Source organism: Ambystoma mexicanum, chromosome 3q (genome assembly GCF_040938575.1).
Source record: "Ambystoma mexicanum isolate Mex_15411 chromosome 3q, UKY_AmexF1_1, whole genome shotgun sequence".
Lineage (NCBI taxonomy): Eukaryota > Metazoa > Chordata > Amphibia > Caudata > Ambystomatidae > Ambystoma > Ambystoma mexicanum.
In genome coordinates this window covers 237,158,185-237,184,731 of record NC_090926.1, presented here as the reverse complement: position 1 = coordinate 237,184,731, position 26,547 = coordinate 237,158,185, and the positions used below count along the sequence as shown (strand labels likewise).

Here is a 26,547-nt window from a genome sequence, read left to right as displayed (position 1 = left end):
GTGTAAAATCTGAAAATATTTAGAGGTTGTTATCTGGATGAAAAGGGGAGAATTCTGTCATAAGTGGACACAACATCGTACAAAGAAAAGGATCGGATGGTTTGGTGCTACAGAAAATATGTTAACTGGACCTATAATGTTAGAAAAATGGTGCATAGATAAATATGTATTTGGGTCAGAAATAGATTTGTGTGCAATTTGACAAGGGGAGATTCCTCTGATCATAAAACCTACAGCATTACTCTGACACTCCATTTCTTTCCCCCAATCAAGGGAGAGAGGAAAGCTTGGCCAATGATAAGTGAGAGGGGCAGGCTTAGCTAGGCCCAGGCACACACCTATTTTCAAAACACATAAAAAGGAACATTGAAACCCAGGTAGGGACATTCACTTTCCACTTTCTTGCGGGACGCTTTGCCGGGAGACTTCAGACTTCACATCCAGAGATCCACACTTCAAATCCATCAATCTCCAGAGACTAGAAATTAACTCCAGAATTTGTAGCAGAGAGGTCTGAATCCACAAGCTGAATCCTCTTCAGCAGGCCTCAAAACCAACCAAACTATTCAACAGCTGGGTGAGCTGTTTGGATTCTTTGCCAAGAACGTTTGCAAGAACCTGTAGCAGTATCCAGAAAGCAGTGCTGTATCCGGAACCACAGAGAACCAGAGACCAGATCACTGTGAAGAACTGCTAGCAGAAGTCCAGCCAATCCTGACCCGATCGGTGACGAAGTCGCATTCCTGTCCAAAATGTAGTGTGAGTACCCAGCTAGCACTGTGCCGAAACCAATCTCTTAGTTTAAAATAATCTAATCCAAACTATTTTAGCCTATTAGAACTGCCTCCTAGAATCGTGTCATTCTGTCATCTTTAAAACTGAATACTGTCATCTGCCATTCTGAGCTTTAAAATTTCAAATCCAAAAACTACTTTCACAAAATCGCCCGTATCTCCGGAACTGTTTGTGATAGGAGCTATGATTCTAGGCTTTCCAACAAACCTAGAACCGACTTCCTACTCCTTATAGTGCCTCCGTAATTGCGCTCGATGCACGCGACTAAATTTGCCGCGATTTGACATTTTGCTTAATTTCAGCCACGTGTAAAAATATTTGTCCTTGCTTTCCTTGCTGAAATTCGTGTGCAACCTGACAATCATTCATAGAGCATTGCTAAAGTGATCCTGAATTAATTTAAGTAGCTGTCACCCACCCTGAACCTCTATAGGGAATTAAAAGCCTTTTTAGCATATTTTTCACTTAATTGCAACCACATAAAAGGATTTTGCCTGTGTTAAAAACTCCTACCTGATTTCCTCTAAGCTTGCTAGGGGGGAACTGAATTATATTTGATTGCATTCCTGAGAACTGTGTGCTTTCCTCCCATCTCTTTACATTGCACAAAGTGGGGGGGGGGGGTGAATTGTCAAAGAAAAGTGATTACATTGTCTTTTGGTTGAAGTCACATCAAGTTTATTTTCTGTACTGCATTTTCATTCATCATTGCATTGTCCTTGAAGCCATAAAAGCATTCTCAGCTACTTCATCCTCTCTATATCACTTCTAAGCCATCAAAAAGAGTGTACCATTGTAACATTATCCATTGTTGATCACTATCATCCTCACAAGTGTGCTATCAAATATTAATTTACTATAAAAGTGTGATAGATATATATTGTTTAATTTTCAAATAAACCTTTTAAATTTGCAAAACAAACCTACTTCTTGGCTCAGCGGGGTCGGGGGGATTCTGAGAGAGGGGTGTTATATATATATTGGTTGTCATCCAGAGTAAATGAACTGGACATAAAAAAATACATCAATAAGGGCTTCCATCAGCATCCCAGACTATGCATTGACTTAGCTCTAGTGTTGAATTGAAGTCGCTTACAAAGGATAACATGTATTTTTTTCCATACAAAAAGGGAAAGCGCCAACAAAGAACTCTGCTGCTGCGGAATGTTCTACACGCTGTCCGCTTGTGTGGCAGGTTATACGCACAAGCAGCATCACTGATGACACAATTCTAGATAAGACAATTCGCCAATCCCTAGTGGATGGTACATATGCATGTAGGACCTGTTCCATATGGGATACCAGGCCATTGGCCCAGCTTCATCTGTCCGTCTTTACACGCATGGGCACTGCTGGGCTCATCATCTAATGCAAAGAAGGCCTAACAATTATACCCTAGTGATAACAATGTTATTCTATCATGGCTACACTACACCTGGCAGATACATAGTTGGGCTTGGAGGAGAGCTGAGGTCACCCTAACTCATTCACTTCACTCATTCACTTCACTCACTCCCAGGCAGATCAGCAACTCCCAAAGTCCTCCATATTTGGTTTGTGCTATAATTTAGGCATCATCTTGCACCTCGCTGCACAAAGGCTTGATAGCCTTGCCTTCTGGTCTTAGCCAGCAATTGGGGGTGTGAAGGTTTTGTGGTCTGTGGTCTGGGCTTGGATGGTCCTGTGGCATGCAGGGGTCTCAGGATGAAAGTGCTGCCAAGTTATGTTTCTCCTGCACAGATCGTTGGTCGCGAGAGGGCCTTGCTATCTGTTCTATGGGATGGTGCTGCCAAAAGGCGTGCTGCTCCTTTCTCATGACCTTGCTGGGCACATTCCTCCCAAGGAGCGAGGCAGTGGAGAAGCTTTGCTGAAAATGTTGGGGGGGACATGACCTCTGAAGAAAAGATGCCCCATTCAAATGAATGGGGACAAAATAGTGTGCCATGAAAGTTGGGGGGGACAAATGCCCCCATCGCCCCCTAAAATTATGCCCATGGAGCGAGGGCCTGTAATTATTTGGGACAATGGAGCAGTTCATTGGCTGTTTGGTGGCAGTGTTGTTCGCGCTCATGCGAGGGACCTGATAGTCGAGCATCTAATATTATTAGCTTCACTTGGGCCTACATCCTATGATAGCTGCCATTTGTCTAAGATGGCATTCACATTTGTGTGTCTTCTATAGCTCCTAATGCTTGCCTTGCAGTGATCAGTCTACCTCCTCGTGTATACCCTCCTCTCCCCTGCTTCCTGAATGTGTCTTCTACCATGTGTGCCTTATTCAGTATCACTTGGGGGGTGTGGGAAGATTCTGTCTCCTCCCCAACACTGGGAAACAGGGTTCCATATGGAGCACCTCTTCTATTTCCATGGTGGCCGTCAAGGACACTAGGCAGCAGCAGCAGCAGGGGTGGCGCCCCCGCAAAGGGAAACAGATAAGTGAGGCAGGGGAGGGAGGGGATCAGAGACATGAATAGAAGGAAGTGTAGGGTGCGGAAAGATGGCATGGCAGGGAAGCGGCCATGAAGTTGCTTGGAAAGCGGGCTGAGATCATGGGATTCAGGCCGCGATCCGAGCAACCCGATTGGTTTACTCCCCAGCTGTGTGTGCTAATCAGTGTTAATACTATCTGTTTGTTGAAATACCAAGCACATTGCACATGAGCTACCTATCCGGTGTGCAACCGTTTGCCAGATGTTTGCATTACATCACGTTACTCAAACCATTAGGCAGCTATTGTCAACATAGACCTGAGATATTGGCATCCTATGCTTAGGTAATTTTGCTAAATAACAGGTGTTGCTACTAAGTGCTCATGCACTCTCATCATTTGGCAGATACTGTCATAATTTGTCCGGGAACTCACATTATGTAGCACATTTACTGCTTTTCTGGTCTTCCCCATAGTGTATTGAAGAGCTTCAAGCCAAGTGTTGGTGACATCTATGCCACCTAGCTTTACTAGTATACTTTGGAACTGCTCACTTTTCCTCCACCACCTAACACCTTCCCTTTCTTCCATACCCTCTTCCATTCTTCCCCGGGAGCATTTGCAACAGCCCATGAAGAGTGTGTTCAATAGCTGAAGAGAGCTATTGGGTCTTGCTACACTTTTAGTTGATACTGGAATTGATGAAAAAATAGATAATGCAGTAGCAACAGAAACTTTTGCATTAACCACATCCAGGCGAGTGCCCTTAATTTAGATAATAATTAACAAACATTGGATGACGAAAATGAATTCCTGTTTGTGCAGTTATCTTTGTTGTTGACTATTGTCTTTATGTTTAAGTCAATGAAACATTATTTAAATGGTAGTGCTGTAATGATGTTGAGGAGGGAGTTCAGTGTGGGATAGCAGTATGCTAGTCACATTGGGGCAGGGGATAGTATTATGGTGTTTCACCCTCGGTGCAATATTGCACAGAATCTGTCCTAGCATCAGGGGTGTTGCTCCCATCTTTATTTAGTTGGTCTCACGTGTTCAGTTGGAATTCACATTTGTAACATCATTTTGATTGTCTAGAGTAGGGTTGTCTAACTCCAGGCATTGAGGACCAGATCCATGTCAGGTTTTTAGGATACCCCTCATTAATATTCATGATATAAATGTGCATACAATTATTCTAATTTAATGTACATTGGTCCTCATGCATATTAATGAGGGATATCCTGAAAACCCACTAGGAACCCGGCCTTCGAAGCCTGGAGTTGGACAACCCCATTCTGGGCTTTAAGAACCGTCATGGTATTCCCATAGTCCCGCCTTTGTGACGGGAAGCCTGCAAGCTGGTGGGTGTTAGGCAGCTCGTGTTTCAAGGGTGCCCTGGGTAAAGCAGTGTGTATACTCTTCCAAAAGCTTAATGCTCCTGCTCTTCACTTATAGACCTCATTATTACTCTTTAGAACTGTGTTCAGCAGTCCCATCCTGTATTGGGGGAGTGAAGAGCTTCAGTGGTTTCCAAATTATTCTGCCTGCTATGTCTCGGCCTTGTGACTACTTATTTGAGCATGAGGGACCATTCTGTGGTGGATATTTAGCATGGCAAAACCTGCAAGCTATTTGGTGTAGCTGCTAGGTTTGATTTTTCCAAGATTCAGTCCGACTCTCAGCATGGCAGTGGGTGTCTGCTGGTTGGAAGAGTCTTGGATTATAAGTGATGTCTGCATCTGCAGGGACTCCACTTGATCTCATTCTGTCCTCGTGGCGCATGGCTTGCAGTTCCATGTCATTGCTCCCATGTTGAATGGGGGTGAGGCAACCTAGAGAGCGAACCTGGCTACTCATTCGGTCCCTAGTGATGTCAACAGATTGGTCACTGTGAGTGGCCTGAAGTGTACTGTGGAATATGATTCAAGCCATTGTGCAGCGTGAAGAGGAAGGAGGGAGGGATCAGTAACACATGTGCAGTTCATATTCGTTTTTAGTGTACAGAATATTAGCAGGCCTGGCTGTGTGGAGAAAACAGGCAGCTAGAGGCACCGGCAATATGGCAATAACCCTTCACTGTTTAGCATGCTTGGGGGCATAGCTGTGGAGAGATATGATCCAGAAGGAATAGCACTGTGGCTCATTGCACTGAGGTGTGGAATGTTATCAGACATAGTTAAGGGGGGAAGACAGCCAGACAGTGCCAGAAGTAAAACAATTGTACATTCTGGTTAACTGTGTGAAATATTATTATGCCATGTGTGGGCATGTGTCTGTGTGTATTACCACTGCCCCACATTAGGGATGAGTCGGAAAGCTTCAGGTGTCTTGCCTGAGCTCTTGGCCTATGACGTCTCTTGGTCTTCTGAAAAGGAACACACCTACTGCTATTTACATCAAACACTAAGAATAGTACCTCCGGTGCAACACAAGAATCAAGCCTCACCCAGCTTCTCTCAACATCTACATGATCCCCTAATGAAACTCATTCAAAGCCATGGACTGGCAGTTTACAACTATGCAGATGACACCAAACTCATCTTCAAGATAACTTCTGACCAAGACCCTGACAACACCCTCAACAAATGCCTCACTGACATAAGAACCTGGATGACCAACAACAACCCCAAGCAAAATCCAAGCAAAACAGAAATAATGATCTCCTCACCAGAAGGCAATACAGCACAGGCATACCTGACCTGGCCAACAAGCATGGGAACCCAACCAGAGACATCTGCAATGATAAGAAATCTGGGAATTCTCATGGACAATGGCCTCTCTTTGCAACCAGAAGTCAACACAATAGCAAAAAGAAATGTCAACCTCCTGCGATTAATAAGAGGGATCCTCCCTTACCTCAATTTCCCACACAGAATCCTTACTATCATCTCCTTGGTATTATCATGTATAGACTTTGCAAATAGTCTATATCTTGGAATGCCAGAACGCCTCACAAAAAAACTACAATGCATCCAAAATACTGCAGCACTGGCTACTAGTAAAGAAACGCATTAACTTCAAAGCCTTCTACATTACCCATAAATCACTAAACAGACAAGGAGCTGAATTCCTCCAAGCCAAAATTATCAATTACCAACAGCAAGAGATTTAAGATTGAGCAACGACCTAAAAATAGAAACAAGACGCTACGAGAAAAGCATATTCAGAAGAACTGCCTGTTCCTATCTGATAGACAAACTATGGTACTCGATACCAAACAAAATAAGAACGACGGAAGACCACCTAACATTCCGGAAATGACTAAATACCTGGCTATTCAACTCATTTATATAAACAGAGAACGCATGCATCTACAAACCATACTCCTAGCCAGAGCAAACATGGGACAATTCAGAACGAAAACCGACAACAAAACTGCTCAACACCCAGAGATCACCAGAAGCCAACTAACCAACCCCCCTTCTCTTTTCCACCCCCACACAACTCTCACGTACTACACACGTCCAGAGGGCTAGATACCCAACCTACATGCAAACCACACACCCCTCTCTAATCATGCTACAAACCCAATATCTGCAGACAACAAACAACTCAGACAATGGACACCAGCCTTCCAGGCAGAGCAAGCCACATGCACATAACAAAAGCACTCAGAGAATGCATGCACGCACAGACGCCAGTTTATCCTGGTTCTGCATGCATCAAGATATGAGCAAAACCTCTATCCTATACCTCTCTCCCTCATCAACCGGCCCTACCCACTTCTCACATAGCCATGTCAGCGTGTGGAGACCCTGCACATGGCAGCGGTGCATGGTATAAATCAACACAACATAATATAACATCTGGATACCTTTGGATGTAGCGTAGCTAGCCTTAGGGCCATCCAGTCCCTCACTATCCCAAATAGGCAGCTACCCCAGACAATGCCCACATCAGAGCAAAGGGGCCCAAGGTATTTATTATGGTGGGATTACAGGTCACTTGATCTGTGTGTCTGCGGGTTGCCCTGACTCGACTGATTCTGCAAAGGGAAAGACATGTCAAGGCTGTAGGGGATTAGCCACAGTGTACCTCGGGCGACCGAAGTGGATCTCCAGTGGCTTCAGTCCTTTCCCCATTTTTTTAATGATGATGTATCACTACAAAAATATTTGAGCCCATAGTCCATTCTTCCTGTAGTCACAGACATGAGTGAGAAGAGGATTACATTTAAAGAGTGTGCCTAAAGGGGATCCTACATTATACAGCTTCCAAGGGGGAAATAAGACAGCTCTGAATGGTTAGAATGATCAGCTATGGGGGTTCCCAGATCTACCGTGAACCAGTTATTGTTTGGCACCACTGTGTGTGTTCATGAATGTGGCTAGCTCTGGGAGAATTTAGTATCTTATGAGGTCAGTGCGATCAGCAGCCAATGTGCCAAAGACATCATCCGGCAGGAAATAAACTCCAGGCCCACTCTCATAGACAGATGATTGGCAGACGAGTGTTGGTTCTTCCAGTGGGTGTATGGGGCGTTGACAACCTTCCACCAGATTCTCTTCCTTTGGAAAGTAGAGGACTAAAACCTAGAGAGGTGAGTCTAGAGCAATATTCCCATTTTCCTGCCAATGGGAGGACCCCCGTTATTGCAAGAGGATTAGAAGGTTTCACCAGCCATTTTCTGTTTTTGGGTTCCCACTACATGTTAACCTCAAACATGGATTCTGGGGGAAAGGGCAGCTCTCATTGGATAGTTACAATAAAAAGGTTAATCACCACTGGAGATTGAAAATCCAAACATTTCACTAGATCCTTATTAACACATTTGAGGTTGCAATCTGTATTCCACTTACCTGATTTCTCCAACATTGCCCAAAATATCTTTCGTCTTTCACAATTGCCACAGTAGCTCTCTATTTCAGTAGCGCCATTAAATAACTGACTCTATATCTACATTCTTTTGGTACGACCATCTAAAGCAGAATGAAAGATAATGTTGTTTTCAGCCATATAATAAACATAATGGATGCATTGTGCTTTGTCATATATCAGTGATTTTATTTGGCTTTGCAATATGTGAGAACTGGCGCTGGTGGGGTCTTGAAACAGCTCTGTCAGAACACCTCATTGGATCAGAAGTAGTAGACGGAAGCCTCCTCTTATTTTGTTGCGTATTGATCATCTGAATCGCAGTTCCTGTAAGAGAATACGTGAACAATTACTCTCTAGACTCTCATATAGAATCCTAATATGCACAAATCAATGTTATTATTAAAGGAGGGTGCACGTGAGCCTTTCCTGGTTAGCAGCAAACCTAAAGTAGTGGAGGATCTGAGTGACTAACAACCATTCTCCAACAAACGCCCTCAAGCTACCCATGAGTGTAGGAACCTTAAACAGAGTTCATGGAGTCTCGCCTCTGGCAGACTCTCTTTCTGGCATTCTCCCAAAACACAAACCTGTACAACAGGAATTGTTCAAAGTGATCTGACGAAGCGTCATCAAAATATGTATGCTGCAAGGTGTTACTATTAGAATTAAACCTAGTCTGTGACCTGAGTGCTTCAACGAAGATCTGTGTTCTGGCTCTGGGCATGGTTACACCGTCACTGCTGCCTGAGCGCGCTCGCAAAACTAAGCCTACACTTTTGCACTGCGTACATGAAATTTAAAGCCGACCATGGCAATCTTATGTCTGCAAAATGAGAGTCCTGAAGCTACGAGTTTCCATGTCATGGGCGGAGGAAAGGCGTCACTTTATCAGAAACTTGGAACTATGACTCCTCTTCTACCTACAGTGAAAAATGTAGATGATACACAAGTAATACACCTTGCTTATTTCTATGGTCACAGAAAATAAAGAGATACTGTCCAATAAGGTCTTTTTTGTCATTCCCTTTCATAGGCCTTGCTCTGTTTCCCTAACCCCCCCCCCCACTACGCCCCACCCACACACAGAGTGAGCATATGGCCCTTTGGATATGAGACATGCAATGGATTGGGATGCAGAATAACTCTGACACCAAATAATCGAACCAACTCAGGAAGATGGCAAACGTACTGTTTTATGAAAAATATCTAAAACAGGGAGTTACAATAGACATCAACGGACGTTTGCTCGAGCTCTCCGTGAATTTCACATAAAAGCATCCTTCTATACAACAAATACACCAGACGTGACGTCATACTACGTGGCAAATAAGAAAAACCCACAAAGGGTCGTGATACGTTCAAGGGGAACATCTAAGTATACTTTCTATAAGGGGTGGGATTGTGATTGGATATCTACTATCAGGTGGACAACTTATGCCTACCTCTAAACATGTCATCTTCAACACTATTAAGTACACGGTATATCATTGGTCATCAAACTATAAGGCCCTTCAATACTCATCCTTCAATAATTGGTTGGCATGCTCGTGCCATGCCTGGAGCATTCGGCTCACTTAGCAGCATGTAAGCTCAGACACAAGGGCCAGGAGGTGGACTTGACTTTACCCCCCCACCCAATTAGCCAAACATCTCTCATCTCCCATGGCTTCTGCCATGAAGATTGTCTTTGAACTTGGCCTTGCAAAGTATGCTTGTCTCTGGGAATATAAGGGAGTGCAAGCATGCACTATCATTGTTCTAGGACTCCAAGCTCAACTCTATTTCCATCCTTGGCTCATGTGACAGGAGACCACGATTTGGTCCATTTTGCAGCATTTAAATGTATTAAATGAATAAAGCTTGGCACGGTTGGTGTTTTTTCTTTGCACCTTAACAAGGGATGATTCAGCTTCTCACGTTCACTGCCTTTGAGAATAGATAACCGACCTTGGCTTGCTTCAGCTTTGACACCAGGCCAGACAGCCTCGCCATTCATTTCCACAATATCAGCAAATTCTTGCTGCAACACAGTTCTCATCCTTTCCTCTTCATGGGTCTGGGCTTACTAAAATAATGACACTGATGTCCAGTTTCTATACAATGGCGGCTTCACCTGCAGTCTACCCACTAGATATAGCCAGCTTCTAAGATCACTTGGTCTTCTTGCCTTACGGCATCTGTACAGTTATTGAACGGCTTGTATTTTCACGTGCATATGGAAGTTTTACTCGATTCTTAACATTGTCATCAGTCTCTGTAAGATCCCTACATTCTCTTCAGACAGTATTTTCAGAGCATCACGCTCGTCTCTTGTGACTTCACTGGCTCCTCTTTCGTTCTTTCTCATATTCCTCCTGCTTCAGATTGTCATCTCTTCAGGAATACATTTGATAAGGTTTTCTCAGTGGGTACCTTCTTTCGAACATTCGCAGTGCTATGGTCACTACAGCTGGTGTCAAGCATGGCACAATCTCAGGCTTCCAGCACACAGGAGATAGGGGTGGGATTTCCAGCAGAGGCATGCAGCTGCTCCTCTACAAGAGTGACCCACTCACCAGGAGAATTCTTAGCTCACTGTTCCCAGATGGAAAGTAGGTGTCCTGTGTATTTAATCAATTAATTAATGTGTTTATATACTCTGCCGAATCACCACTGACGTAGTCTCAAAGCGCCTATCCTACTTTACAGTGTATTGTGTCCCCCAGCCAGGGATCGCCAGACCACAGGCTTCTGGAGGAAAATGAAAAAAGGCATTCCAGATGATGAGGTACGGAAAGGAGGATAGGAAGAATGGAAGGGGGCTTGAAATGAGGTAGAGAGTGCATGGTGAGATAAAAATAATGGCATTGTAAATGTATAGTATGGATGCATGAGGGGCTTTAGATGTGCTTGGCCAATACAAAATATGGTGAAGGCATGATTGACCTGGTCACCTCTGGGATAGACTATGCCTTTAAAGCACTGGAGACGTTAAGGCCAAGAGCAACAAAATTCAATATATATGTTTAGCTATGTATATTCAATGAAAAAACTTTGTTAAAGGGACGTTATGGTTACAAGTAAAATCGAAAAACCCCTGAAATTCGCCAGTTATGGTAAGATAAGCAACCATAACTCGGGCCACCACCATGCACTGCTAAGACTAAAACCCATTTTTATTGAATTTCATAGGTTTTTATTAGTGCAACTTTACCATAACGTCCCTTTAACAAAGTTTTTTCATTGAATTTCATAGGTTTTTATTAGTGCAACTTAACCATAACGTCCCTTTAACAACGTTTTTTCAGTGAATTTCATGGGATTTTACCAGTGCATGCTATTTTCCTACAACTTACTAATATCATACTTACCAAATATAACAATATTTGTGTCCAATTTACAAGGTGTCACGTTAAAACTCTGCCATTTCCCACCTTCTAGAATCATTGTTAACACTTCAATACACTTTTTGCAACTATTTCAACTAGTTTTGCATCCGTAGATATCTACGAACATCTGACTTCATTGCGGACCTTCCGGACAGTGCCACATGACCATACGCTGGCGCGCAGCATGATGACGTGTCCGAGAACCCGTCCGCACTTCACGATAAGATCCGTCCTTCGCGGACAGTTCGGAATTGCATTTTCTACTGATCTAGGAACTTTCAACTTCAAAATTTCGCTTGCACCCTACTGCACCTTTTCGTACTCATTATCCATTACCCATCTAGTACACAGTTTATACTTGGAAGAATTTTATCAAAACTGATATTTATCTTTAAAATGGCATCAGTTATTGCCGTCCCTCATCCCCAAGAGCCACCACCACCACCAGCTGGAGGACCTTCACAACAAAAAAAGCACAGTACTTTCAAAGACAATGAAGAGGACCAAGAAGATGAGGTAGAGGAAGTGCCTACTTCTAGCACCAAGATCGAATCATGGGTGTACCAGTTTTTTGCTACTGTTGGGAGCGTACCGAAGGCTAAAGCTACCAAAGTAAAATGCACTGAGTGCAATTTTGTACTCAGTCCCAGACTACCTGGACAGTACTCCTACGGGACCACCTCCATGCGCCGCCACACCAAATCCAATGACAGCAATGCTCTCAGAAAGGTTATTCCTTTCTCAGCAAGTAGTAAGCTGTCTTCCTCCACCTCATCTTCCTCAACAAATACTGTAACCACACAGCCCGATGTCTGTGGACATTGATGCATTATAAATAAATAAATAAGGAGGGCTACGGACCATTATCGTCCATTGCAGCCCCTGAAATGGGGGATAAAGGCCATTAGCACCCCTGGTTCCCAAAGCGGGAACCCAGGGTGCTAAAACATAGATTTCCGTCATAGCGTCCCGCTGTAAGAAGTAAGGATTATTCTTCCTACAGCGGGACACCTGTGGCCTGTGGCGTCCTGCTGTAGGAAGGAAAATCCTTTTCCAAGACAGCCAACATGGAAAGAGAAGGCGGGGCTCCATACACAGCCCCTCTTCCCTTGCCATGGCAGCCCGCAAAACCCTATGAACATATTACCACAAGCACTTTTTTCCCTTTCAAACCTATCCTACCTTCGAATATCTTTACCACATAGCCGGTACCAGGTAGACATAGCCACTTTAACACCATTTTTCATCCCTAGCGTTCATGGCCAGTAGCCAGATTGTCCGCACAATAACCTTATGCCATGACCCAGACAATCTGGCTACTGCCCACAGCCACAGGCTATACCTCAGTCACCAAAGGTATATGACTATTTTTTGTACTTACATTATTACACTTGTCAAAAAAATAAAACACGTGCACATTTGCAAAACCATGCTTTAATGTCCTTGCCAATGCTCCTCACGAGTTTGCTCGAAATCCGCCCATGTTTTATTTTTTAAAAAGTGTCAAAATGTATGTACATACAATAGTCAAATACCTTAGCCCACACTCGACAAAATCCTTTCAGTCTTTACACAAACATTGACGGTTGGGTCTATAATCTTTCTCAAAACTTTTGTCCATATTCGTCAAATAGCAACAAAGTTATAAGCCATCAAACAATGTTGACACCCCCCCTCTAATTTCGCCCCTCTTGAGAAAATCCCAACAAACTTTAGAAAACCATTTATATCTAGATCCAAAATTGTTTTGCCAAATGTTGTGCAGATGCGTCAAATGACATCACATTTATATGCCTTTACAATTTTTTGGGACCCCCCTCTAATGTTGCCCCCTCTTGACAGAATCCCCCAAAAAATCTGGATTAGTTCTAGAAGGAAATTGCAAAATTACATGCAGTTTCATTGAGTGGCGCAAAAATTATAAGCCATCCAAAAACTGCTTTTCCCCAAACCTGTAATGCAGAAATAGGTACAGATGTCCTAGGACATCTGAAGTGTCTGCGAACACCACGGGACTGTCCGAGGACATCCATAGTGTTCGCGGACCTTCGGGGGGTGAAACAACCCATTTTTTGGTTTCTTATGGCCATATCCAATCGAATCCTCATCCCCCGACCTCCCCAGAGATTGTTTGTCGAGTTTGACAAGTGAAATGCTGCTTTTTAAAAAAATGTTTTCACTGCGCTGTTCACGGACCCCAAAAAAGTCTGCGAATCCAAGTTGGCAGGCGTTTCAAGAAAACAGACACATTTCACGTTTTCTCACCATCCAATCAGCGAACGCGTCCCAGTGTTCGCGGACTACGCAAATGTCTGCCAATTTTTCGGGCCAATCGGATGCCAGTCCGCAGACAGCACAGCCAATCAGAGGCCAGTCCACGGACCAAACAGGGAAGTGAGACCGCGGACCGGACATAGATATCACTAATTTTTTTGCCTTATGTTTTGGTCATTTAAAAAAAAAAACGACTGGATGGATTTACACCAAATAAAAAAAGCACGCTTTTGGGACCAAGCCGCCACTCCTGCCACAAATTTGATGAAAATCCATTCAACAGTTTGGCCTGTAGGCGTGAGCACATTTTGTTCCCATTATGTCTATGGGAAAAAAAGACATTTTGGGACCCCCCCTATAACTTTGCCCTCCCTGGACCAAACCTCACGAACCTTTGCAAACAGATTCAGAGTGGGTCATATACTCTTTTTGCAAAGTTGGGTGAGGATTTGTCCAGGGGGAGCAAAGTTATAAGCCGCCCAAAAAGTGCTCTTCCTATGGAAACAGCAACTTAACCATAACTACACAGCTACTACCGTGGCTGTGTAATGAAATTGCCATGTAGAATCGTAACTCTGCCCAGGTACTGCCAGCCTGCATGCATCAACATTTCCGAATTCGCATCTGCTTCACCCATTATCCCGCTAACACCACATACCCCTCTTTTGTTGTACACGGACGTCAAAATGGCAGCTGTGTGCCATTCCAAGAGAACTTTATATAAGATTACATGTAGGCGCTGACTCAAAAATCCTTGGGTGCTCTGAGTCTACTACAGTGGTGTTTTGGCGTTGAATAAAAAAACTATTAACATAACATAAGGTGCTTATTTAGAGGAGTACATAAATTGTGTGTTCAGCTGAGGGCTCAGCCAAAAGGTGTGGTCTTATGCAGGGAACACGATTTTATTCTCAGAGTTAGGGAAACGTATATTATTGAATGAATGCATCTACATTCCAAAAAAGGCTCCAGGAGTACGAGGTGTACATTTAAAAGTGATGGATGGAAGGTTTTGAATGAATCTGAACCACTGGCATTGCTCTGGGCAGCCTTCCACACCACTGTTTTTTAGCCCGTCTTCGCCATTGCAAAAGGGGTTCAGCCATATGCAAATCAGTCAGGTACTGCCACCAATGGTAGCAGCCCAGCCCGAACTGCTAGGCCAGGTCCCCTATGCACGGAAACACAAGCAACCCCAGACATGTTATATTTATTTGCGCCAGAAACAGAAGAAAAAGTGTATTCACCTTCATCGTGACCAAAAGACGTGCATAGGTACTGGAGAAGAGTTCAAAGGAAGTGTATTAACTGCACCTATGTTTAAAAAGATGTCAATATTAACTCTTAGCAAAACTAAAATGGGTGCGTTCACACCAGCGCAAGCAAATATGCGTTCAAATGGACCCACAAGGAATTGCATATTCACACCAAAGAAACAAAAAAGAAGTGTACATTTTCAGGCAAAGGCCGAACAAAATGAATAATCACCAAACCCCAAATCAAATAGTATAGTCATCAACCCAACCAAAAACACATGTCTGCCATCACCACAGCCAATAGCAGAATCCTGCCTAAAGGAAAACCAAGTGAACTTTGAGTCAGCAAATAGACTCTGCACAAAGCTACTGAAAAGCAAGCTTTCTTTCAGCCTACCACAGCACTAAAGTGAGCTGCATTCCCTCCAGGCAAAAGCATAGCATGTATATTCATCTTAGTCAAAATCAAAAAGTAGTAACACAATAAATATCAATAGAAATAACATAGCCATCGCAAATTGTTTGTAATGTATCTTCCCATGTATATGTGATTGTGTCATGAACATTTACTCTGCTTTATCTTATTTTGCACTGTGTGCCAATCCTATTGCGCCATCCTAGCCGTTGTAATGTATGCACCTTTCAAGTTGTCTGTAACCTCGCCGTGATACCCTAGGGTCTGGGCGAGTAAAAAATGTAATAAAATTAAATTAAAATAAAATAAATACCCATAGAACAAAGGAAAAGGGAACAGCAGGAGCCCCATCAAAAGTAGTGAAAGTCGGTGTTTATTTTCTGCTAAGTGAAAAGTGAAAATGGACACAGTGCCCCTAGAAAGTAAAACAGCAGGGCTCCTTGCAGGACAGGCCAGAGGAGCAGGTCTTGTGATTGATGTTGTAATTGGTTATTTATAACGCGCTTAATACCCAGAGTTGAACCTGTGTTGTTTTGCGTTGTCTTGTTTCCAAGGTGAGGGCGTTGCCCCTGAGCTATCCTCCCTGCCCACCGTGAACGCTCATGTGGGTTCCGTTTATGAAGAATGTATGTAGCCACCCCCCTCCCTCCCCATTATATGATATATGAAAGAGATGACTGGAGAATAAATGGGGGCATTCAAGAAACCCCACTAGAAATGTGTGGCCTAGTCTCCGGGCCTTTTCATCGTTCATTGGGCATTTGTCCTCAATGCACCAGCATTACACCTGAGCACCAGTGAGCAGATGACATTGCGCAGCTGTTCCCGATTGTACCCTACCTGAATCCCATGACGCGACTCACGTGGTAGCGCGACGCTGTAGAACCATCACTGCAGTTGGAGACTAGTTTGATCTGATGTAACATGATGAGCATCACTTATTAGAAGTCACTCCTTCAACTTCTCGTGACTGCGGAATTGAGAGCATTCCTGCTGTTCCAGCTTGCCAATGAGGAGCCTGAGCTCCTGTGGGCGGTCAGATGGCCCACCTGACCTGGGGAGAGCAGAGTCAATTTTCCAAGTAAAGGGATCCCTTTGAGAGCCTCTATGTAGGGCAGCCATGAGAAATTAGATGCTGCCATTCCCAAGTGCCTGGCCTAGCTCCGAGTGCAAGAGGGCCCATGCGCCAATATTGTCATTGACGAAGCGCAGAAAAAGTGGGAAAAAAGTCTTGACAGGGAACACAGGGAAAAAAACCTACTTTGTGGAAAGCCCCAAGTGATGAAGAAAAAAGAACAGACAAAACGCGATATGTGGTGCAAATTCACAAAAGCAGCAGAGCTTCGCTACTCAAAATCTTTCATTGCAATGTGTTTGACTGTTCCTGGTCTGGAGGAGGCAGGTGTGCCAGTTCTCATTGTGTCTTGCTGTTCCAGAGGCAAAGGCCCTAATGTAATGCTGAACAGGAGGCAGTAGTATCCTCCTACTAAAGGTGTGCCTGGGCAGATGGACGAGATAGAGGGCCTGCTTCATGGAATTATTCGCGCAGAAAATAGGGAACTTGCATGCCAAACTTTGTGCGTAATCCTGTTTGTCGATTCAAGGAATCAAATGAACAGGATATTCCTCGGACTTGTGTGTATTTTGTGCAGGCTCGGCACGTCTCTGCGAGCGGCCGAGTGCCTTGCGTGAGTCTCCATGCAAAGCGTGGGCGAGGCCTGTTTTGAGGGCAGAGTAGGGGGCAGAACTCGGAAAATGAGGAAGAACAAGGGAAAAAGTGGGCGTTACGAGGGACGGGCCGCAGGCAGTCCATTGCACACCCACAAATGCACACAGCAAAGCGTATTCATGGATGTGACCGCCCAATCTCTCGCTTGCGAAATGCCCATGCAAATCCCTCGATCTCTCTGCCACCCAACGGCAGGTGTAAGTACACTTGCGCATGGGATTCGCAGTGTGGAGGTGAGTTTGCATGTCGGATATAGTGATGGAGCACGCAGACAGGGTTCTGATCGGACTTTGGGGTGCGCATATGCTGCATAGTGGGGGGCTGGGCTGGTTTACAGGTTTCGCACGCAGATTTTCATAGTTTTAACCGAGCTGTGATGAATCATGCGCATGTCATTGGGGTGCCGTAACAGTTATGGGGGACCCTGCACTGGGTCCCCGAGATGCAGGCATGCTTGCAGGTGTCCCCATGTAGTGTTTTGAGGGTGCATGAATGCACGCCCAGGGAGCACACACAGGTAGCTGTTTCTGTATATTATTGATTTGCGTGGGGAGCGTGTCAGGGGCGTTCCAGCCGCGACTTGCGTATTCGGTAACTTTGCATGAACAATTCCATGAATACACGGAGTGTGCTGTGCAGAATACATTCTGCTTGCAGGCTCAAGCAGCGACATTGTCAGCGAACGGGCGTTGCAGGGTAAATGCGCACTTTTCCATGAATCGGGACCAAAGGCTGCACTAACACTGGTGGCCGTATTTCTGCTATGGCTCTGCCAGACTTCCCCCATCATGAATGTGGGACACTACAGGCTTCAATCCAGCTGACTCAGCCCTGCATCCCTCCAAGTAAGGGCCATTACATGGGGTCATACAAACACTGATTATTACAGCACTTACAAGTGGAAGGAATCTGGCATCAAAAGCTATCTCAGAACAAATATCATTGATGTGGGACAGTATAAATCACCAGATATCCACTATATCACCAAGGCAGGCCGGAGGGGAAGGTGTCGCGGTGGCCCCTTCTGACTCTAAGCTGTGGTAAGACTCTGTTTCAATTTTTATTGAGTTGTAGAGCACGCACCACAGAATCAGTTGTTTCTTCTGCTGATGCATTTAAATGGGCTCAATCTAATCTAGCAGTGGAGAGATTGCATTATTCCCATGCTTTGCCAAGGGGAGTTACCACTCTCCAATTGTTTAGTAGAGTGCACTTGCAGCGGCAAATTATGCAGCGGTTAGACATTGGCACAGAAGAAAACCCTTTAGTAGCCAATGGCAGGGTGACAGCCAGTGTCACTGCAGGCGTAGGTAAGGAATCCGTGCATTTAAACATGACTCGGTGGCAGATAGGGTTGTGGGGGTAGTGGATGAAAGGGTACAAGAGGGAGGGAGTTGAAGTGCCATGTGCTCAGAAGAGGCACATTTCCAGTGCCAAACCACAGCATGTGGAACTTAACAACTGGTAGACTTTGTGGGGAGTTTGTTCAAGATGTGATAACCAATCACAGCGAGGCGTCTGCCCCCTCTACCTTTGCAGTTGGTTCAAGTAGTGGCTAAGAATGTTGCAATTGGTGCATTTTAGGGTTCAGGCCTAGAGGTGTCTATGGATTTTGTCTTGGAGCTGGGTAGGGGCCTGTCATTGATGTTCTTGGTGGAAAGGCACAGGACTTTGAGTGCACTGGCAGCATCAGTGTTCCCTTAGTTGGTATGACGTGGGCTAGTGTTACTACCAACCAGGCGAACCACCCACGAGCACTCTCGACCTTTTGTAGTCCCTGGCAGGGGAGTTGCTAGGTCTGGAAAAGACCCGGGGCTAAGCTGATGTTAGAACTGTTGGGACTGGGGGCTAGCTAGTCTTTTGGCTGTAGCTCCTGAGATTCTATCCGGGGCTACAACCCAAAGATCAGGGGCTATAGCCCCCTTAGCCCCCCCCCCTAGCAACGCCCCTGGTCCCTGGTACTGGGCGCCATCACAGAGGTAACTCTAACACCAGGCTAAAGCTCACCACTACAGCTGCCAGCCCAAATCAAGTTCAGGCCCTAAATCCAATACTTGGTCCATCAGGTCGCCCAAGGTGCATCCTCAGCTGGCCCAACAGTCACAGTTGATCTCAATCCTTCTCCAGTTGAATGTATACAACATAGGGTTGATATCAGAAGTGTACACTTGGGCGTTGTTTTAAGTGTCCAAGTTATTCTTCATGTTAGAGTTTAGAGTTTAGCACATTCTGTGTTTCATTATAGTTTAGATTGCTTTGTCCCTACCTATGGTGTCTTCATTGAATTTAAGTAAGGACCAGGCGGATAGTTCACAAGTTAAGTGCTCACCTTAGACTTGGGGCAAGGCTGAACTTTGCAAGTTCCTTCAATATGGCAGGGTAGACTCATTCCACATCCAAATAATGAAGCCCTCCAAATGAGTATATATGATTCATGGCTACAAACAATTTAGTGTTATGGTGAGTGCTGTGAACAATAAAATGGGCACCGAGCCCCGTGTGCGTTATGTACTTAGTGATATAATCATTGAACCCTTTTTATCATAGATATAGTTGTTATCTCCAAAGATCTGTGTTCATTCTTATGTAGCCAAAATGCCTTTTGCTAGGTGCACTAATTCCTGCTTTTTGTCCCTTTTCCTTCACTCACAGGGGTATTTTCAAAAGAGTAAAGAAAATAATTTGTATGGTTATACTCGTTTTTGATAATGTGCTTTTCTCAGAAAGACAAGTGTAACATTATTATTATTCTTACTATGAATATAATATATACTGGAAGTGAGCATTCAAAATGAATATTGTAATATAAAGACCAATTTTACAATATTAGTAAAATTAAATAATTGCCTTTTGTATAGATTATTTTGGTATGGTATGCTACAATTTCAAAAAACGCACCACCTTGACACTCCCCTGCCTTTAACATATCTGATTTTACTTTGGTCAGACAATGGCTGGGATGGCTCTAGCAAATGTGGAGCAAACCATTTTTCAAAGGGTAGGTAGGATAAATAGGGGACAAGGTAACTGCAGACGCCTTCCCCCCACGTGTAACCGCAACAAGAACATCTACTTTGGATTACTGCTCCGAGTGACTCTCTGCCTCTACATCTCCCCGCATAACATGGTGAAAGAGATGTGGAGCAGCACATTTTAAATTCAATTTGGTGCAATAACACTGTAATGGCGTGACCTGCAGTTGCGTGGAATTCAGATGCGATTGCTGCCAAGGTTTTGTCATTAGAGAACATCCTATGTCCATCCCCCCACCATGCTACCAAGTACGTGCATGTTGGAAGCCACTGTCAAGTTGCTGTCCTACATGTATGTGGCGGGGGCCACTCCCTGTTCATGTTTTTGAAAATCTGGCCACTCTATATAAACAGTCCGAGCTCCCCCTCACTGCCTTCCCTCACATCCCATACCACAATGACTAGAGGATCAGCCAACAGCTATACGCACTCTCCCCCCCCCCCCCCCCCCCGCCACCTCTCACTGCTTCAGGACATGAACAGAATGAGGGAAAGTATAAGGATATTGGAGAACAGAGTGCCGGAGAATGAAGGAAGACATGCTTTGGAATTATTTGATGGTGTCAAGAAGAAACTGAAAGAAAAACAGCAAATACACGTTATTGCCCCGGGGCCCTGGCCAAAACCTCCATCGTCATGGATGGCAAGAGACAGGTCTTCTGGGACCCTGAAGCCACGATGAAATGTGTTTAACCCATGGCATGACTGCTGCATTCCTCCTCTCAGGCCTGATGTCTTGCTAGTATCGGCTTCAGTGGGGTGAGCAGGGTTTGTGTTGGCAGCATGTTTGACCTCAGGTTCTTTTCATTGTGCTTAAGTGAAGATTCTCATTTGGCCGCTACTTCATATGGTCATTAGAGTCTTTAACTCTCTTGAGCCTGTGCACTGATTCGCTGACTCTCCTCTTGGATGTCTTTGGGATGGAGAGTTGGGCCTGCAGTTACTCGCCATGCATGTTCTTTATTTTTTATTTTAATGCTTTTAGGGTAAACCTAGTAAAACAGGATTGGGCCAGAATTGGGCTTGGTATTTTATACAGTAACACAGTGGAGGGAGAGAGGGATTTGTATTCCTCGGGCAGATATTGTTGAAAGATGTTGCTGTTGCTGGTTTGGGAAGCAAGAGCAGGATTGGGACTGATGATCTCTATCTTTTTGAAGGATTTTAGTGAGTCTGTTGCGGGGGTTTGGGGGAAATGTACCGAGATGTGTGTTCACTTGTTAATGCCAGATGTAACACAGTCCCCTTCCTATACCTCCTCAATCTATGAAATTGCATCTATATATCATCAAATTCTGGACACATTATGCATTACAAAGAATGTCAAGGGCAATAATGGGGTCATCAAGAGGCATATACTCAGTTCCTAAGACCAGACTTGCACTTTCACCAGTGATGCACCTCACTAGGTTAGAGCATATGAAATTGTCACATAGATGGAGTGTTCCGTTGTACGTTTTGCCATTTACGCTATTTGCTTAGGGAGTTTTATCTTGGAATGACCCATCTGTACCATACGAGGGCAATGAAGTACAAATAAGGCCTGTTATGGATCGGCAAATGTGCACGCATTGATGCCGAAAGGCTACCATGGGTCTTACGCAGCCTGGATCTACCGAGAAGACAGGTTGAATGTTGTTGGACCACATGATTTAGTACAGATCCAAAATGGATCCAAAATGTGCTCTTGAATGGTGAATGGAGAAATCTTATTGGAACAATAAGGTCACTGAAGACAATCTTCCGTATAGAGGGATGGCTATGACCCAACAAGTACCTAGTCTGTAGCCTTGAAAAAAAACAAGCAGGGTCGAAACACATGTTGACTGTTTTTTCAGGATCTGTCATTGGTATTACATTTGAATATTTTTGTAAAGTCAAAAGACACTATTAATTAACTGTCCCAAGTTGGAATGTACCAGTTGATGTGCTAGTGCATTTCAACATGTAGCTAAGTGTGTCAGTGTCTTGGGCTAATTGCTTCACTTGGTCTACATCTTTGAAGTGGGGCGGGCATCCACTCTCTCTGACCAGTCACACGTCTCGTGCTTTAACAAATCATAGCAATCAAAATGACCCAGTTGATTCCTGGTTTCTATGTCCAGGTTTTCTCCAGAATGTATACATACATGGTCTTTATCTAGTAGGTGACGACACCCGTTTATGTTATATAGATGAAAGTGTGCATTTTCATTATCATTAAAGGGGCCTATCCCGATAGTCAAGATGATCATGTTCCGTGGACTTCTATATGTTTTTCCATGATTTCCCATGATTCTCCCTAGGCAACCATTTGGGAAGTTGGATGGCTTGCTTGGTAAACTGTTCTGGGCAATAAGGCATCTAGGGTAGTGTTATCAATGTTGAAGTTGCGTTATGAAGATGGTGCATCCGATTTTTTGAAGTATTATGTTGTATCGCTGTAGCAAGCCATCCCCGGTAGAGGTGGTGTCCGTTTGGATGGTCCGACTCAAAGGCTTAGTATGCTAAATGAGCCTGGACCTCTGAGAAGTCTGCTATGGGCAGAGAAATTACCTTCTCTGGTTAGCACTTGTATGGGGATTTGGTCTCATCTCAATTACATGGCAGAGTGTGGCCCACTTTACTCCAATGAAATACCTCTATGGGGAAATCGAGTTTCCCATGGCATGCTATAGACCACAGAGAGAGTGACTTAGAATGCCAGTGCCTATGCTAGTCTTGTGTCCTTGTATTCCAACAAGACGTTATCTTTTCCAAATGTTGTCACAACTTGGGGTCCTGGAAATAGGCAACATTTTAATTCTACCGCTATGGCACCTATGACCAGGAAAGACTGGTCTGGGTTCCCTTCGCATCCCTCTCAAAGCACACTTGTCATAACCATGAGGGAGTTGGTAGGGTGAAGTAAGAAAGTGCCTCTGTTGATGTAGAGCGTTGCCACCATCAGGGTCCCATAGCCGTTTGAAGTCTTGCAGCAGATGGGGAGCTGATTTTGACTCACCAATAGAAAACGAGACCTGGCAAGCGATGTGTCGCTACGCCAGGGAAGTAGCTAGACATGCTGTTTAAATTCCTGCATAGGCCTATATACTATGGACCAGGCACTTGGCGGTAGTAAATGCAGTGTGGATGCTAGCACTGATCAGCCCAGGTGTCGCTTACCCTATGCGGGATTCTTTCCCATGGTCTGGGAATGTCTTGTGGCGAGGTTCTTGTGAAATTAACTGGTAAGCTGTTAAATGAATATTAGTGTATGGTCTTTAAATTCATTGCCACTTTTATGCCTAATGGGGGTGTGCCCCAAATAAAAAGTTGGGCAAAGCAATAACTAAATGTATTGTACTAGATCTCTTTCAAATTCAGAGGCTAATTGCTATGCGCTAGAATGTGGCCCGTGCTCCTACACTGATCACGTGGGTACAAGATTTGATCCAATGCGCGGCTGCTGAAAATGTCTGTCAAAGGTCTGAGGGAAGCCGCGCTACGGCAAGCTCTTTTTCCCCTGAGGGATCTCTTACTAGACTCAATCAATTCTAAGTCAGCTGTAATGCTGCTATGATGTATTGCTCTTGTTTAATGCCAGTCTGCTGATATGTGCAATACTCTGTGTATTTCCTCACTTGGTGTTGAGGTGTACTATTTTCGATGCCACATATAGATTTGCATTTGAGAGTTATGTGGGTTGGTCAGGAGGTTTGGGTTTGCAGATATTCTGCCTATATCTTCGGCTGTGCTGCTGATTATTTCCTTTGTGCTGGAGCTGGGGAATGAATGTGCTTTTCTTGCATATGGCAAATTTGTCTTTTTTGGCTTTGGTTTCTGCTGTTACGACAATATGCTACCTTCATACTTGTGACTTACTAATTATGTTGCTATATCTATGAAACTTAAATATAACTTTAAAAAAGGAGGTTCAGTTCACTTGACAGCTGTTTTGCTGATTCTGATGTCCATGGGATGAGAGAAGAGGATAAGGGTGGCTGACGGTGCCACTGACAGGTTGGGTGATATCAAGGCTCCTGTATCACCTCCTTAACATTGCTCTCCATAAATCACCAAAAATGACTGCTGTTACTTGCCTCAGTTTCACGAGAGAGGCGGGACCCTGTCTGACATGTATCGAGAAGATTCCACAAAACCCTGCAACTGTTTTACCAGAACATATTCCACAATGTTTCGAGAAAAGGCAGATTAAAGATTGGCCTTAAATGTTGCCAAGTCCTCAGGATCTGCTTTTGGTACGATCCCAGACATAAGGAAAGTGTTGAAGCAGTGCACATTTTCTCCATCCCAATAAGTGCTAACATGGACCATCTGGGGATCCAGCGCATCGCCGGTAATCTAGCAGGTTCTGGACAGGAATGAGCTGGGGATCTGGAGCATCAACTGGAATCTAGAAGGGTCTGGACAGGAATGAGCTGGGGATCTGAAGCATCAACTGGAATCTAGCAGGTTCTGGACAGGAATCAGCTGGGGATCTGGAGCCTAAACTGGAATCTAGCAGGTTCTGGACAGGAATCAGCTGGGGATCTGGAGCATCAACTGGAATCTAGCAGGTTCTGGACAGGAATCAGCTGGGGATCTGGAGCATCAACTGGAATCTAGCAGGTTCTGGACAGGAATCAGCTGGGGATCTGGAGCATCAACTGGAATCTAGCAGGGTCTGAAGCCTAGCCTTGTCCAGTGGGACTAAACCTTTCAAGAGAGCAGAAGGTCCCCCACCTAAGTGTTGTGCAATCTATTGCTGCACCTTGTTGGCTCTGAAGCTCCATTTAGCTGTTAATGATGTATCAAAAGACAGAATTTGTTTAGCATGTTCCTATAAGGACTTTTAATGCACATATTCAGGGATAGGGAAACTTCAAAGGGGGCCTCTTATCCCCATCAGCTTATCTCCATTTTGTCTCTTCTATCCCTATACACATCAAGCAAGCAAATCACCCACTGGTGGTTGGGTCCCAGAGTACAGCCTGGGCGCAGCCATCTAGCCCGGCACTGACCTTATATGGTGAAGGGTGACTACGCCATGGACTGGGAGCATATCCCCCCTCCCCCAGGGCAATCACTTGGGCATGGCATGCATGTGAGCACACTAGTGTGGCAGGATACTGCCCTAGGGCCCCTGTTGGCCACCTGGGCATTTTCCACCAGAGGCAGTGAGTGCAGCAGAGCAGCGCCAGCATGGCAGCGCCCCTAGATTGGGGTGAGCCTCTGCTGTATTGTCTTGTGGTCATAACCAGTAGAGAGGGTGATGGCACAGTGATACCTGGTTGCACCAATTGAGTCGGTATGCCCAGGGACCCTGGTACAACCAACAGAAGGGGAAAGGTTGAAAGGTAAAGGTTATGGATGCCCCCTCCCCACCCCTCACCAGTCCAAGATGCTGCTGGCAGGTGACCAGGCCAGGCCTAATGGATTGCAAGACCGGTGTGACAGGAAGGTGGGGTGAGTGTCAACCTTATGGCATCAGTGGACAAGGGTGGGCATCCAGGAAGTAAAACCCAGGCAATTTCAGGTGTGCTTCTTTCTTTATTTGCTTGTGTGTTGGTTTGCAAAAGGAAAGCTTTCGCAATAATACAAGATTCACAAACAATCTCAAATATGCATACTTATTATCAGCTTATTATAAAACATCTTCTCCTTGAATAATTGAATACGGTTTTTCCATCTGGGGGAGGGGGATGTGCCCCCAGTCCATGGCGTAGTCACCCTTCACCATATAAGGTCAATATAAGACCGGCTGAGGCCATTTTTAAAGCTAAGTAAATGTGCCGCATATGTTCTGTCTATGAGACAATCATTTGGTGAAGTAAAGTATTCTGTGCACGTCGTGCATACATCACCATTGCCGTGTGTAACCCGGGTGGCTGGCTTGCTCTACTCGCAGCACCATAACATGTTCCCATGCCCTGCAGTGCTTCGAGCTGACATCTTGTGGGAAGCATGCCCTTGTGTTTGCTTACCCAAAAACAACCTCCTGTTGACCGAAGGATGACCCGGAGGCTAATGGGTCTGAAATTAGAGGGAGTGCCAAACAGTCTAATGCCGAGGGAAGTGCGCAAGCCCAGAGGGTAGGATGCGCGTGAGCGTGCACTCAATAAAGTGGAGAACAACTGGAAAACTCTCTAAAAGAAAGACATCTGATAGCACGGGCGGGGCGGTGGGGCGCCGTGGAGGGATTCTGTAGAATTGCAAGTTGTGATTTCAGGAGGAACACTCCGCCTGAAAGGGGACTGGTTAGCATATCATGCACACGCTGCATTGATTGTTTACATGTAAATGTCAAGGGCTCAGGGGCGAACAATGCGAGCCAATCAAGGAAAGAATGCGACTCTCTTAAACCAGCCCTAGAGTCAAGGATAAAGACAGGTGTGGGCGGCCAACACACTGGGAAAAGGGGCAGGGAAGGGAGAGGTAAATACATTGTCACTTAAAGTGTTTGGGGTAAAT

The 26,547-nt window shown here is 44.7% G+C and overlaps 1 long non-coding RNA gene across 1 annotated transcript in view; it reads right to left on the bottom strand.

Moving 5' to 3' along the window:
• Window positions 1–8,200: 8,200 nt before the first annotated feature.
• The window catches only part of LOC138581834 (uncharacterized), a 141,162-nt gene continuing 122,815 nt past the window's right edge, over window positions 8,201–26,547 (bottom strand). Inside the window, exon 3 of the long non-coding RNA XR_011304812.1 lies at window positions 8,201–8,365. This is a non-coding gene — a long non-coding RNA (uncharacterized lncRNA). The remainder of the gene's footprint in view (window positions 8,366–26,547) is intronic.